Source organism: Egretta garzetta, unplaced genomic scaffold (assembly GCF_000687185.1).
Source record: "Egretta garzetta isolate BGI_Z169 unplaced genomic scaffold, ASM68718v1 scaffold311, whole genome shotgun sequence".
Lineage (NCBI taxonomy): Eukaryota > Metazoa > Chordata > Aves > Pelecaniformes > Ardeidae > Egretta > Egretta garzetta.
In genome coordinates, this window is record NW_009258678.1 from 52993 (window position 1) to 67552 (window position 14560).

General features: G+C 49.3%; 1 protein-coding gene across 1 annotated transcript in view; it reads left to right on the forward strand.

Annotated features, from left to right (window-relative positions):
- Positions 1-319: 319 nt before the first annotated feature.
- The window catches only part of DAAM1 (dishevelled associated activator of morphogenesis 1), an 81692-nt gene continuing 67451 nt past the window's right edge, over positions 320-14560 (forward strand). The window contains 1 exon segment of the mRNA XM_035888667.1: positions 320-391. The gene's annotated coding sequence lies outside the window, so the exon portion shown is untranslated.

Consider the following 14560-nt stretch of genomic DNA (forward strand, 5'->3'; position numbering starts at 1 on the left):
TTCGCCCGCTTTCCTTGAAGTCTAATTTTAGCTGAAGGCGACGGGATCCCTCCGGGGTACGGTGGAGGTTTCCTATCAGCCTAGACCTTAAGAAACACGCAGGCAAACAAAAACAACCCAGAAGCACTTAGGTTTATTTGGGTGAATTCTTTTAAAAAAGGGTGTGACTGACTTTTGCGAGCAGCCCCGGCACACACCGGCTTTGTTCTGCTGCAGTCGGGTATTTCAGGTCTTCCAAGATTTAATCAGAATAATTAGTTACTGTCTGTTTATACCTTGTGTTTTTGTTGCAGCGTTTCCAAAGGGCGTATTTATCTTCCAGAGGGCTGCCTGAGTGTCGCTTAATCATTAAGCATCTGATTTCCTCCAAGTTACCTGTCATGCTGCTTATGTAAGTAAATAAAAAAAGAAGGGAGGGTGGGGATGGTGTCGCTGGATTCTGCTTGGGGGGCGGGCTTGTAAGGATTTTTCCTGATTGTCATGGCTTTAATTGCGAGCTGCCTTTGGTTCCTGGCCTGAGGACTGCGTGTTTGGATTGGCGCTTAACGACCCAGCCGGTTTAATGAGGTTGCTTTTAGCCCAGCCTTCATGTATACCCCACTAAACTGGCAAAAGCTGTGTTACTCCTTGTCATTTCAGGAGGGGGAGAAAAAAAAAAAAAAAAGGCTTTACAGAAAGAAAGGGCTTTTGCTTTCGCTTGTACAGTTATGCCTTTGACTCCTTAACCCGGTGGTATCCCTTATAAAAATCACAGGTTCTGCCTGGAATGAAGTTACTGCTGTACATTTGCCAGGATTGGAAATCCTGTGGTTTTCAGCCTGCATTTGCGTGTTTGGTTTGGCAAGGGGGACCAGTGATGCACACATTTCCCATCTCTTTAACATGGGAGATGAGAGAGACATAGAAAAAAAACACGGCAGAAGAGGATGGGATGGCTGGAAAGCCTTGCGATGGGACAGATGTGGTGCTGAACCCGCCCCTGGTTCGTGGTCGGCACCTAGGTGAATCGCATGGTATTTTCCTTTCAATATTTATCACCGAGAGCAGCTGAGGGCGGCTGCTGCGCTGATGGCAGCGTGAGGCTGGACAATGTGCTTTTTTTCCCCTTGGCTTCCCTTTCTTCCCGAGCTGGGGTGGTAGGGTTGGCAAGGGTCGGGTGCTGGGATGCTGGCTCATCAGCCGCCCTCACCGCCTCATTTGTTGTGTCCAGCATGCAAACTCTGGGGGCGAGGGATCGAGGTGAACGCTGCTTCTGTGATGGGTTTAGATCCTTTAAATCCAGAAGCAGCCGTCTCCATCAGCTCCTCTGCTCACCCGTGTGATCGGGACCATAAAATTTTTGAGGTCAGTAACTTTGTGTTAGCCTTTCTTGGGGATTATGGATGCGCAGCGGGGCTTTGCTCTCCTTCTCTGGGAGAAGCTTGTTGGAGGGAACGGGCAGGGCAAGGGCAAGGTGGGACCATCGGGATCTGCAGGGCTTTGGTGGCTTCAGTAGACCTAGTGAAACGTGCTTGCATTGGGGGCTAGGGTTGAAGTCCATCTTCTCTCTGCATTTGTTGGGGAGAGTAAAGATGAACCATGGCATTCTGGCAGGTTTCCCATGTCCTGTCTGCCTCACCCAGATCCTGAGCAACATTTTGGGGAGATGCCAGCAAATCCTCTGGGACTGACGTGGCAGCTGGCACAGCCAGCACTGGGTTGCTGGTGGCCCTTACTCTTTCTGCTCCGGTGTACATGGGGGTGGGAAAAGTCCAATGTGATGGAAATATTCTTAAGGAAGGCTGTCAACCTGATTTTCTCCTTGATGTTTACCCACCTGGAAAGCTGGTGGAGATTCAGCTGACACCTCCTGAAGCACTGGGGATGTGTGATGTGCAGTGTGGTGATTGCTTCTGCCCGGCACGACCCCTCCAGCCGCAGCAAGGGCTGCTGGAGGGGGTGGTGGGTCTCTAATCCCCATCCTGCTGGTGTGAGCCTGACTGCTTCGCTCAGCCTTTGCACACCAGCTTGGTTTGGGCAGAGGGAGAGGTGGGGAGGAGGAACAGAGCTGCTGGGAGTTGAAGAGGGTGAAAACACAGAGGGGAAGGGAGGTGGGCAGCGTTGTGGAAGTGGATGCTGGGAGGAAAAGGAGATGATGTGGCTTGTTTGCCCAGTGCTTTAGAAGCTGCTTAATTAAATGGAGCATTCACTAGGGAGCTATATTTGGCTTTTAAATAGCTTTGGAGCCAGTGAATGCTCCATGTTTCTCTCTTCTCCTTTCTGTGGCAGGAGTCATGTCCTGTCCCCATCTCTCTTTGAAGAACTTCCCCTTGTTAGAAGTCCACCCTGGGACATGGGAGGTGCAGGTTGGTGGCCACATGCTTTCAAAAAGCCTTTCCAGTTCTCCCCAGGCTCCTCATCACTCCAGACCACCTGTCCCTTGACTTCTCCCAGTCTGGGTGCTGCGAGCCTCGGTGATCAGGACTGACCATGGGTCCCCTCTCCCATGGAGGCCACTGCACACCAGGAGGTTTGGTGCTCACCACGCAGCACCAACTGGTCTGGGATGAGCTGGCTGGTCTTCCATCACCTCTCTTTGAGCATCCCACTTAAGGCAGAGCTGATGCTCCTTTGGCTTTCCTATGCTTTTGCCAGGGCTGCGTGTTTCCTCTTTCCTTTTGGCCACCTGAAACATTCCTCCAAGAGACTGGAGAATGGTGGGGTTTGGGCTAGTTTGGTTTGTTTGGTTTTTTTTTTTTTTTTTTTCCCCTGGAATACCTTATTTCCCCAGGTGTCCCTTAGTGTGGAACTGGATGTTCCTTGGGCTCTTGGGCATCCTGCTACCTGGTAAAGGAAAATCTTAACACTTCATTTTATTTAATTCCTGTAGAAAATGAAAGTATTTCAAGCTGTTTCCTCTTCTTGGGCCCCACAATAACCCACCCCTGTGACAGAGGATGCCAAAGGTAGACACAAATCCTGAGGATGGGGATGCAAAAGATGTTTGCTCTCCAAAAAAATTCATCTCGGTCAAGGATGGGTAATATTCCCCCACACCATAGCCACCCTTTGGGGACGGGCTGTGTCCCCCTACACAAGCAGACCATGGCTACTGGGAACCACTGAGGTGCCCCCAGTCATGGGGTGGCTTCCCAGCTCTCGCCCTCTGCCATGTGCCCACCAGCCACTTCCAGACGTGGTAGGGGAAGGTTTGTGAGGAGCACACCCCATTTTCCTCATAAAACTCTAAACAAGAGGCTTGGCCTGGTTTAGATTTTAAAAATAACTTGCACATTTGAAAGCTAAAGTTTCAGAAGGGCTCCGAATGGAATAATGGCTTTGATCGTGGCAGTCCAAGATCAAGGGAGGGCTTTTTAGGTTTGCTGGATCAGCTGGAAAATATATTGTAGTGTCTAGACTTTATCATCCTCAAGCAAGGCTTTTTTTTTTTTTTCAACTCTACAAAAGGTCTAATCAAAAACCCACGTACAGTTAATAGGAAGGCTTCTTCGGCAAGGAGCCTGCTCTGGATTTTGATTGTGTCCAGAAGCAAGTTGAAAGAGGTGGAGATCAGCTTTAGACTTTGAAGGACCTCCGAGACTCTGCTTTACAGGCACTGCCATTTCTGACGAGGCCATTGGCATGGGTGGAAGCTGTTGTGTCAGCAGCGGGGTGAGGAGGCTGGGGATGGGGACCTGCCATGTGCCAGCCCCCCAGCCCCCAGAGCAGTTGGTTCTTGCATCTGAGCACTGCTGAGACCTTGCTGCTCGCCCTTTGGCTGTTGGGGTTGGGGTCAGCTGCTCAGACCAGCATCTCGCACCACAGTCTCAGTTTTGTCTGTGTAGTAACCATAAATGTCCATATTCATTGGTGTTTGGACAGAACTTCAGAATTTCTTGCTGAAGTATAGAACATGTATGTTTTTTTCTCTTCACTTTCCGTAAGTGGTTTTTTTAAATATTTTTTTTTTACTATTTAATTTTCTATTTTATTTTATTGTTTTCCATAATTCCAAGGGATTAGAGGCAGAAGAGTGATTTCCTAAGGTGCTTGGAATAAACTCAAAAGCATGCTGTGAAAGTGAGGACAACTAGCCATGTGCATTTACTCGTTCTCTCTTCCTAAAAGCCCATGTAGCCATCAAGCCCCGTCACATTGGAAGAAGCCCCATTGCGAAAGCAGAGGCAGTTTTTCTTCCAAATGCTGTGTTTTCTGCACAAGGGTCTTGGCTGTGTTTTGGCAGGTGTGTCATCAGAAAAGTCATCCCAACCACCTCCTCGGCGCGCGCTGCAATGCACTGCAATGCCACACTCAAATAACGGTGCAGGCTGCAACCGTAGCCCGAGGCTTTGGTGGAGTCGCAGCCTAGCTGTGAAAGCTTCAGCTGGAAGCTTTGGAAAACATTTGGAAATGTTTTGGAAAACATTTGGATCGAGGATGTCATAGCTCTGCGTCTGGTTGTCTTCCTTTGTGTTGTCCTTGAGAGAGGGAACTGCTTTTGGGTTTCTCTTTTTTTCTTTCCATCAATGACTCTTTTAGACATGCTTATTTCCAGGGATGAATCAGAGCAAATGCCAGTGCCTAGACAGTTTGTAGTGTAAAATGGTATTAAAATTGGTCTGGAAGGGATCTTGAGAGGTTACCTTGTGCCCAAGGCAGGGTCAGTTGAATCCATGCATCAAACTGGAAGGCGATCGTGTTTGCTGGGAGTTGTTTTCTCATAAACTATCTAAGGAGCAGGGGCAAAAAAATCTACCAAATAGTGCTGTCAGCATGTGTGTGCAAGCCTCCCGCCGTTTATTCAAATCGTTTGCTGAATAAGTGTTGAAAATGAATGCTGGGTTTGTTCCCAGAGCTATTCAAAGTAATATTCCAGAGTAACCTTTTCTGCCTTGGCATTTGCCAAAATACTGCAACTGTCATGGATGAGATGCATTTACCCATAGTCTGTATTTGATGTGGAGCCATCCCTGGTTTGCCCCATTTCTGAGAGAACCAGGCCCCAGAAGCCCCACTGGGCTGAAGAGCAGTTTTTTCTTTGTTCCTTGTGATTTAGATGCAACCTTTCAGTTCCCCAGGTGGTCCCTGCTTGAGCTGGAGGTGCAGCAATAGAAAGCCCCCAGGCCCAACGCAGCAACACAGGGTGTTTTGGGATGCTGCAATTCCAGCCCCATGGAAATCAACAGCAACCTCTCCCCTCGCCATCTGCAGGTTTAGATAAAGCTGCAAGATCCTGGGCGGTGGTGGCAGAGAAGAAGACTCACTAGAAATCCTCGTCTGCTTTGAGATCAAGAGCCAAGCAATGATTTTCAATTAATTTCTCCTGCATCTTCCAGCTTTGTGTCTCAAACGATGGATCGAAAAAGCTATATGCAAGAGCCCTAGCTTAATCCCCTCACCTTTTAAAGGTGCTGCAGAGCTCCAGTGGGTCTTTTTTCCTTGCTTTTTTTATCCCCATTTCAGTGATGAAAGGTTTTGAAAGAGGTTCACCTGCAGCCAGCTGAATGCTGGCTTGCTCTCCAGCCAGCGTTGCGTTGGTGTTAGCATCCACACAGCCCAGACGGTGACTGGTGTTCCTTCATCTGGTCTTTTCCCCAACCAGTTTATAGTAGGTGATAGCAAAATTCATCCATCTTTGGCCATGTGGCAGGCTTGGCGAAACCCCCCCCCACCCCCGGCGGTCCATCTGTACGTTTAAAGTCAAGATGGCTGGCATTAACGTTATTGTTTGGCCAAACGTATGCAGAGATATCACGGCTTAGATTTGTTACAGATGGGTTTCTGGATATAGTCTAAGGCATTCTGCCAGCCAATTTTATATCTGTGTAAAAGTGATTGGCATCCCTATAAATAAAGCTGCTGTGGGGTTATAAATCTAAATATACTTATTCATTAAATTATTTTTACATCTCAAGCGGTTGCCATCCTGGGTTATCATAAGCGAACCATGCTCTTTGCATGTGTGTTATCCACAGCTCCAGAAATGCAGCTTCTGAGGCTTTGAAATATTGTTTTCCCTTGGAAGGAAGTGTGTGTGAACTATCAATGAGTCCCTGTGCCATGGTGGGATGAAGGGCCTTTTCACTGGAACCTCCTCATGGTCATCACTGGGAATGACCCTGTCCCAGAGACTGTTGTACACAGAGCTCCAGAAGCAGTAGTGGCTCTAAATACGGGAATGTCAAACTCTTTTTTTTGACTTTTCTGGGGCGTTTAGTCCTTGTGGCCAGGTAAATACTATTTGAGTGGCTCCTTCAGTGCTGGGAAGGACTCCCCCACTAGCGTCTCCATCCATGGCCTCAGGTGGGGATTCTTGCAAAGCATTTCTTCCCTCTGCATGGTGGGCTGGGCTGCTTGAGAAAGGGGGCCTTTCCACCTCGTTTAACCATCTCTGCTGTCATTTGGCTACAGGAAAAAGGAAAAAAGTGCCCCAGACCAGCTCCAGGCACTGCCGTGAGCTGGGGAGGTGCAGAGCTGGAGGGAGAGCCTGGCCCACGCAGCCGGGCAGCGACGCAGGCGCTGGTAAATCTGGCTTGGTCTTTGAACAGGCTTATGAAAACCCTGCGAGCTGCAACCTCTGGTTTCTTTGGGTTTGTTTTCCTGCTCCTTTCAAAGCATTTGAATATTCATTTGGTAAACAATGAAGCACAGAGCACATGTGCCTGAGAGGCAGAGTATCAGCCGCCTCGCTTTCCTCTGTAATAACGTGCATCGTTGAAAGTTAACGTATGATTTTAGCTTCATTTCCTCATGAAAGGAAACTTTAAAATTGGTGTGTCCATCTGCTCCTCCTCCCCTGTCACTGACAAGTCCATTGGCTGGTTTTGTCCTCTCTTCTAGGTTGATTTTCGTCTCAAATATGTGGAGCTGCTGCAGGTTTTGTCAAAACAGGCATCAGGTTAGAAGGGTGTTGTGGAGGTTTTTTATTAGTGGAAAGGATGCAATGAAAACTCAGTCTGCACTAGGCACCGGGGAATACACGTAAATGTTATGAACATCCAAGCCATAAAGAGTGCTTTAGTTGGATTTACCACGTTACGAGACACCAGAGAGCCCACGCTGCAGGACTCTGCACTGACATGCGAGTGTTGTAGGGGGGATGTTCGCCGATGTGAATTCCCTGATGTCTAATAAGTGTAAGTTCATCCTGCAGCCTTAATATAAATGTGGCTCATATTGCTTAGGTTCACGGAGAGAAAATCTCCTCTTTGTTAGTGTTGGTATTCCTAGTACTGCTTATCCCACCAAGTGTAGTTTCTGTAGCGTAGCAGGGTTAATGCTGTCTTTTAGGGTCTTCAGAAGCTGGTAGCAACATTGGCATGTCTTGACCCTGGAGCTGGTGGCAGGTCTGTGTGCCATTTGGCATTGCAGAGGCAGGGGAGGACAAGCTGCTGGGATTTGCCATCCTGAAGGCGGGAGCTGGATGATGGTGTTGAAAACCTAACCATCTTCCATCGCAGGAAAGCTTAGCGTGGCAGATTATCAGCAGACAGAGAGGAGAACCTGTCAAGCCTGAGTGGTGGGGCCTGTGTCCCTGCCCCTGGGTTATTTCTGGGGCACAGTGGCTGAGTTGTAGCTGCATGGTGGAGGTAAGAGGTTGGCAGCTGGGTTGTATCCTGGAGGTACCAGGGGTGACATATGGCTTGGACAGACCCAACTGTATTTGACAAACTCGGAAGTTAAATGCATCACCTTACCTGGTGCAGGTGAGGGCAGAGACGACCTTGGCTGTAGTGTGAGCCCTGCTGTGTGGTTGGTGCCAGCAAACAGGGAGTTGCTGGCCTCCAGGAATGACGTTCCCATGGTCCCCATGTCCTGCTGCAGACCCTGATGCAGTAAGGGAACACCTTCCTCCCCAAACCAGCAAACAGCTCCTGGTTGGCACGTGTTACCCAGGCTCTGGAGGTCCTGGCGTGGGTACCCAGAGCATCCATAAGGTAATCTGGAGGTTACAGTGTGACCAGCTGTGCTCGGTGCTGCTGGGAGCTAGCTGCTGGTGGATGGGTCCTACCTGGGGGTGTGGAGATCCCTGCATCCTCTTCTGTCTGACAGGGTCCGGGGAAGGGAGAGACCCTGAAAGACCAGCCACCTACTCCCCTGGAGGGATGTGATGGGGTGCAAACAGGACTTAACATTCATTGTGTTCTTGGTGAGCTGCCAAATGTTTGCTTATCTGCCTGGCTTTTACTGGTAGGTGTCAATACTTTTTTCCACGCCTGCTTTTTGTTCTCTGCTTCCACCAGAGCTTGAATTCTTTGCAAAGTTGGGGTTTTTTTTTTCCTCTTTGTTTCTTTTTTTCCCCCCACTTGGTGCCTTAGTAAGAACACAGCTGAAGCATTGAGAGCCCAAACTAAACCTGTCTATTACGCATTACCCGATTAGACGCCATGGTAATAAGCATTTGAATCTAAAGCTAGATTAGGCAGGGAGCAGTCTGGGGCTGGATTTGCATAGCACGCATTCCTTCTCCATATGACGTGTTGGTAAATCTACTGAAAGTGAATTTATAAAGCGCCAGCATGCTTCAAGTGCTCCTGTTGATGCATGGGCTGATCCCCCCATGAGACGCTCAGATGAGCAAAAAATGCCGGTGATTGCCTGGAAGATACTTTTTCTCCCCTCCTCCTGTTCTCACAGCTCATGTTGCAGTCAATGGGGACAGGTAGCTCTAAAAAAAAAAATCTTTATTAAGGTGTTGGGTTTTTTTCTGTAGAAGGAGTTATCACAGAATCACAGAATGGCAAGGGTTGGAAGGGACCTCGGGAGATCATCTAGTCCAACCCCCCTGCTCAAGCAGGTTCTTCTAGAGCATGTTACACAGGACTTCATGCAGGCGGGCTTTGAATATCTCCAGAGAAGGAGACTCCACAACCCCCCTGGGCAGCCTGTTCCAGTGCTCCGTCACCCTCAGAGTAAAGAATGTTTTCCTCATATTCAACTGAAACCTCTTATGTTTCAGTTTGTGCCCATTGCCCCTTGTCCTGTTGCTGGGCACTACTGCAAAGAGTCTGACTCCGTCCTCTTGACTTCCATCCTTAAGATATTTGTATGTATTGATGAGGTCCCTCTCAGTCTTCTCCAGGCTGAACAAGCCCAACTCTCTCAGCCTTTCCTTGTAGGGGAGATGCTCCAGTCCCTTAATCATTCTAGTTGCTCTCCTCTGGACTCTTTCTAGGAGTTCCTCATCTTTCTTGAACTGGGGAGCCCAGAACTGGACACAGTATTTCAGGGTGTTTTCTCTTTCTGTGGCAATCTCCTGCGATAGTGAAATGAATCTGGAGTTTTCAGGTACCTAAATCCAATGTGCAGCTTCTCCAAGCTTTTGCTGCAGCGTTACAGGTCTTCTGCTGGAAAATGCTGTGAAGATTTTTTTATCCAAAAGCCATTTAAATTCCTTCCCCTGTGGACAGTCATGGTACTGTGAATTATCTCAGGGTTGCTTTCTCTTTGAGTTATTTCATTGGTGTGTGTTCAGGGCATCCAAACTGTAGGGTTAATCTGGAGCAATGAACTACTGAGGTTAGACATGGAGGAAAATGTTTTTCAAGGTTTAGTGCAGCAATTAGGCAGCAAACCTTCAGGCTGTCCATTGTAGGGAAGCGTTTGAGGTTCTGGATGTTGGAGGTTCTGTATATTCTTGTTCCATTGTAGGGAGGGTTTGAGATGGGCGTGCTTGTGCTGAGAGCTAAGCAGAAAAGAGCCTTATCCAGCCTCTTCTCATGGTGACCTCTGTCTTGTGGCAAGGTGTAGGGCAGCGATACCTTTGGGTGTCTGAGCAGAGGTGCTCTGATGTCCTTGCGGACCCTGAGCTGGAAAGCACCATCCCTGCTGGGTTGGCTTTGCTTTTTTGTTGTCAGGGCTCTGCTGAGCCACTTCAGATGCCCAATGAACGTGACTCGCATTGCTTGAAGCCTTTGCTTGGCCAGCTTGTGACCTTCGTAGGGTGGAAATAAAGAAGTATGAATCGAGGAATAAGGCTTATCTCACTGGGTTTCAAGCTCGGTTAGACCTGCTGGGCCCCACTTCGTTATCAATGGTGTTGCCTGGGCTGTGTTGAAGGATCTGGTGTGCTGATTAATTGAAAGCTCCAGGCCTGAGTGGCTCCTCTTGGCAAGAAGCTCAGTCATGACTTCCACTGCTAGAGGGGCTTCAGCTTCCAAGCTGCTAAAGGAATGTGGGGTGTTCTGGGGTGTTGGGGATGTGCTTTCTCACAGGAGAGCTGAGTGGACCTGATGTCAGTCAAATACATTGCCCTGAAGCTAGGAAAGGAGGTGAGCTTTGAAGGAATGTCACGAAGGCACTGATCACCAGCGGTACCATGAAGCCTTGCCCAGCTGACAGATGCAAAGACCTCTGCAAGACCCTGCCACCACCAGGACTTGGGAACCCTCAAAGAGGCAAAGTTCTCTTTTGCTTCGGATTGTGAGTTAAACCAGTCTGGTGTCAATGGAGAGAAGTACTTTCATTTTGCTGGCCAGAGTGGTGGACTCCAACCTCAAGCAAGGAGTTGAGTGCTTGGAAAGGGCCAGGAGCATCGAGGACTGGTTCGAAGACTCAGGCAGGCAAGCGAAGTGCTGGTGTTGGACCATGGAGCATCTCTGCGGAGAAAGCAGTGGGCATGTGTGAGGGAGCTGGTGGATGGAAGAGGGCAGAATGCGGTACTGTACCCCAACAGAAATGGGTGACATCATGGCTTTTTGAGCCCATGTCATGCTTGTGGTGGCCGCTGGGAAGGTGTGTCTGTGCTTGTGGGTGCGTCTGGAGTGTGACTAGGCCCAAATATATGAACACCCAGACTGCCCTCCTGCAGCAGATGAGATGAAATTAAAAACTTCAAACACAGTTCTTCTCTCGGGGTGTCTGAGCCTCTCAGGATCCCCTTGGGTCACTTTTTCAAGCAGTTCTTTGCAATGCAAGGGGTTTTTTTGGTTTTTTTTTTTTTTTTTCTAATGAAAAGGGAAATCATTGTATAAATATCTGCAGGGATGGGAAGCCTGTATTGCGATTCATGGCGGGTGCAGTGTGAAAGCCTGCAAAGAAGAGAAATCCACTTCTGTATGTAGCCCAGTAAGGGAGGTGGCTGCCATCGCTGCGATATTGCACCTTAGAGGGGGGTTTCCTCACTGGAACGTTTGCTCCAGTGGGGTGCAGAGGTTCGCTTTTGAAGCAGCATATAGAGATGGAGGCAGGCAGGGTGCCTGAAGCATTAGGGATGCTATGGATGCCCTGTTTGGATTTTGAAGTGTCTGGGGAAAACCAGATTTGGTTAAATCAATGCACGAAAGAAAAAGTAAAAATCCTGTGCCTGTACTCAGTGCATTTAAATTTGGTTTGTATTGATGCTGCTGATGGTGATACTTTCCTGGATCAAGCATTAAAATGGCCTCTATTGATTTTTAAATGTACCCTCTTGGGATCTTCACCAGACGGATGTTTCCCTCTGGATGCTCCTGCCAGCGAAGGACCTTTCTTCAGTCCATCCCCGGCAGCAATGGGTTGGCTGACTTTCGGAGGGAGGCAGGATAGTTAGGCAGTTCAAACCATGTCCCTCCATTAAGCCGGATCCTCCGAATCGCAGGTGGTGGGTTTGAGCAGCTCTCCTGGGAAAGCCGACTCCCGCTGCCCTGTGGCATGGGGTGGTGCGGTTCCATCCTGGTCAAAGCAGGGCTTTTGCCGTAAGCTGCACTGTGTTGCATTGACATAAAAAAAAAAAAAATATAATCAACCCTTCCCATTAGTCTCGCCTGCTGTGCTCACCTGCTTTTCTTTATTACGTTTAAATGCAAACAGTCTTTTAGTGTAATGTGATAAAAATTGCTGCTTTTTCCCAGGCTGGGTGGGAGCAGTTGGGATTGCCATGTGCCTGATGAGAGCTCATGTATCGCTTTTCGGTGTTCATCTGCTGAAGTACGGGGGGGGGGCATTAGTGTTGTACTCCACGGGAAGCAGCCGGCGGGGCATTTCTGCCATCAGACGTATTTATCAAGGAATTCTCAACCCCAGGCTTGTACTTTAGGGGGAAAAATCACTCTGGATTAACATCAGCATTTAAAAAGCTCTAAAGGGAGATCAGCATTGCAGATGGGTAGGCCAGCTGGGAGATCTGACACATGTTTTCTTTGCTTTGGGCGCTTTCTGAACTACAAGTTTAATGATATCTTGAAGTTTAATGATATCTGCCCATCAGGGTCCCTGTTAGGAGGGACTCCTATTTACAGCAGCCTCCACCCAGTTCCCATTTTGAAAGAGAAAAAAACCAGCTTGCAACACGCCACAGCTTGCTGCGTGAACACCGGTGCTTCCAGTAGCCTCACCTTAAGCATGGATAATCCTAAAAATCTCCAAACACAACCCAAAACTAGCCCATCGGGACTCCTCATTGCCTTGCCGTGGTGGTGGCCCCACAGCAGACGTTGCTGTGCTGAGGGACTGGAAGCGGCTGCTGCCGAGCAACTTGGAAACTCCCGTTTGCGAAGCCAAATTAATTAAGAGGCTTTAAGAGAGGAAAAACTTGCCTGCCTTCCTCCTCGGTTGTACGCTCAGGGAGCCCGTCTCACCCCGGGGATTACTGCCGAAATGGGGAGCAGTGAAATGGAAAGCTCAGCAGTGAGGCTTTGCATATGATAAATCAAAGTCACTGCCCAAATATTCATTGAAGGAGCAGGGCTTGAGGCTGGGGGGAGGGGGGGAGGAGGAGAAAAAGGGGAATTAAAAATAAAGGAAGGTTTTTATTGAACTATTGTTCTCCAGGAAAAGGCTAATTGGCAAACAAATATCCTCCTCCAGTGGGAAATACAGCTCTTCTCTCCCTGCTTGCCAGGCTGTCAAGTTTTTATTGACAAAAGCTTTGCATCATCAAAAGGAGTAGTCCGAGCTGGGAGTGATGTCGGAAATGAAGCGACTTAAATCCACACCCTTTTCAGATGGAGAGGGAAATACTGAGAGGGAACTTTCCTTCCAGCAGCCGGGCTGGGAGGAGGTCCCGGTGCCGGTCACATCGGGAGGTTTCTGATCACCGAAGCTGCTCTTCCTAGCTAATTATATATAATTTGTGACACACTGGGGGGTAGGCTTCACAGCTCGGGACCATCAGCCTCCTGGGGGGTGTTTGGTGCTTTGCGTGAGCATTTTCCCCCAGCTGGGGCCAAAAGCAGCCATGGAAATGGAGTGGAGTTGGATGTTGGCTTGTGCTTGTGCCAGGTGATGAGGATGGAGCCAGGATGGAGCAGGATGATGCTTGCCTCAGGATGCTCTGCGGGACTGTAGCAGCCCCCTGAGCTGCCCAGGGGGTCTTGCATCCCTCTCTTGCCTGTTTTTGGCCTTGAGGGCTGCCTGGCCGAGGCTTGGCATCACCCAGCCTGGACCCCTGCAAAGACTTCCTGAGAGACCAGGTTCAAATGGCAAAGGACAACTTCTGTGAGGGTCTTCTCTGCAAGGCTGCGGGCTTTCAGGAGAGCCCCGGGTCGGTGCTAATCCCTCCCCATGCATGACCTCAGCTCTGAAAGGGCCCCCTCTGCCCCTTTGAGCCCCACCACAATGCAGCGCAGGCAGCTGCTGCCCCAAAACAAGAGCAGGGTGAGGGGAGCACCGGGAGGGATGGCCTCTCGCGTCGCCTTTCCTTTCTGCTGGGTTTTTCTGTGCTGCCTTTTGAAGCTGGGCTGGGGCACAGGGAGGGCAGGGGGATGCTCCAGCATCCTTCCCGGACAGCCCCCTGCAGCCTCCGCCTTCCTGGGAAGTCTCCTGGGCTTAACCCACCTCCAGCAAGTGTCCTGCCTGCGGGTTTCGGGATTCAGGGCATTTAAGAGAGGAATATACGAGTTGAAAACTCTTTCTTTCTCCCTCCACCAACCCACCCTGCTTTTTGATTTGCTAAAGGAGGACCACAAATCCACCTGGCTGCTGGAAAAAAGGCACGTGTGCGTTTGTTGAATTGGGTCGTTTAGCACCCTAGTGAGTATTAAGAAATATATATATATTTATATAGGTTCCCAAACTGGGTCTTGTCTGGTTCTGCAGTTGCTGTCCTTGTTCCTGAAATAAATGGCATTTGCCCGAGCTGATCTGCTGGAGCTCCCATAAGAAGTGGTCTGTAGCAGTTTAGAGGATCTGGCGCCAGCGCTCAGCTCGTCACCGCTTAAGTTCACCCTTTTAATGAAGAACTCGTGACCTCCTTTGGTGTTACTGCACTGCTTGCTGTGTAGCTGACTGGGAAACTTCCAGCAACGTTTGGTTTTTAATCCTCAAAAACCAAACAAAGTTTTGCTCCAGCAAGCGTCTTCCCTGGCTGGATTAATTTGTGTACTGAGCTGTGCCGGTCTCTGTAACTGCAGGGGTTGAAGGGCTGTGTGGGGATCCCTGGGGCAGGTGCTGCAGCATCTTCTCCTTGGAGCCAAGCTTATCTCCATGCCCTGGGACAGATGTGGTCCTGCAACACGCTGGCAACCATCCCTTGCTCCGGACTTTTGCTGGCTTGCCAAACCGAGCGGCGCTGCCCCGAGGATTGATTTCAGCTGGAGAGCACTAAGACAGATCCCGTCTCACCCTGCTGTGCGCCACGCTCTTGCCCCTGAAAAATTGCTTG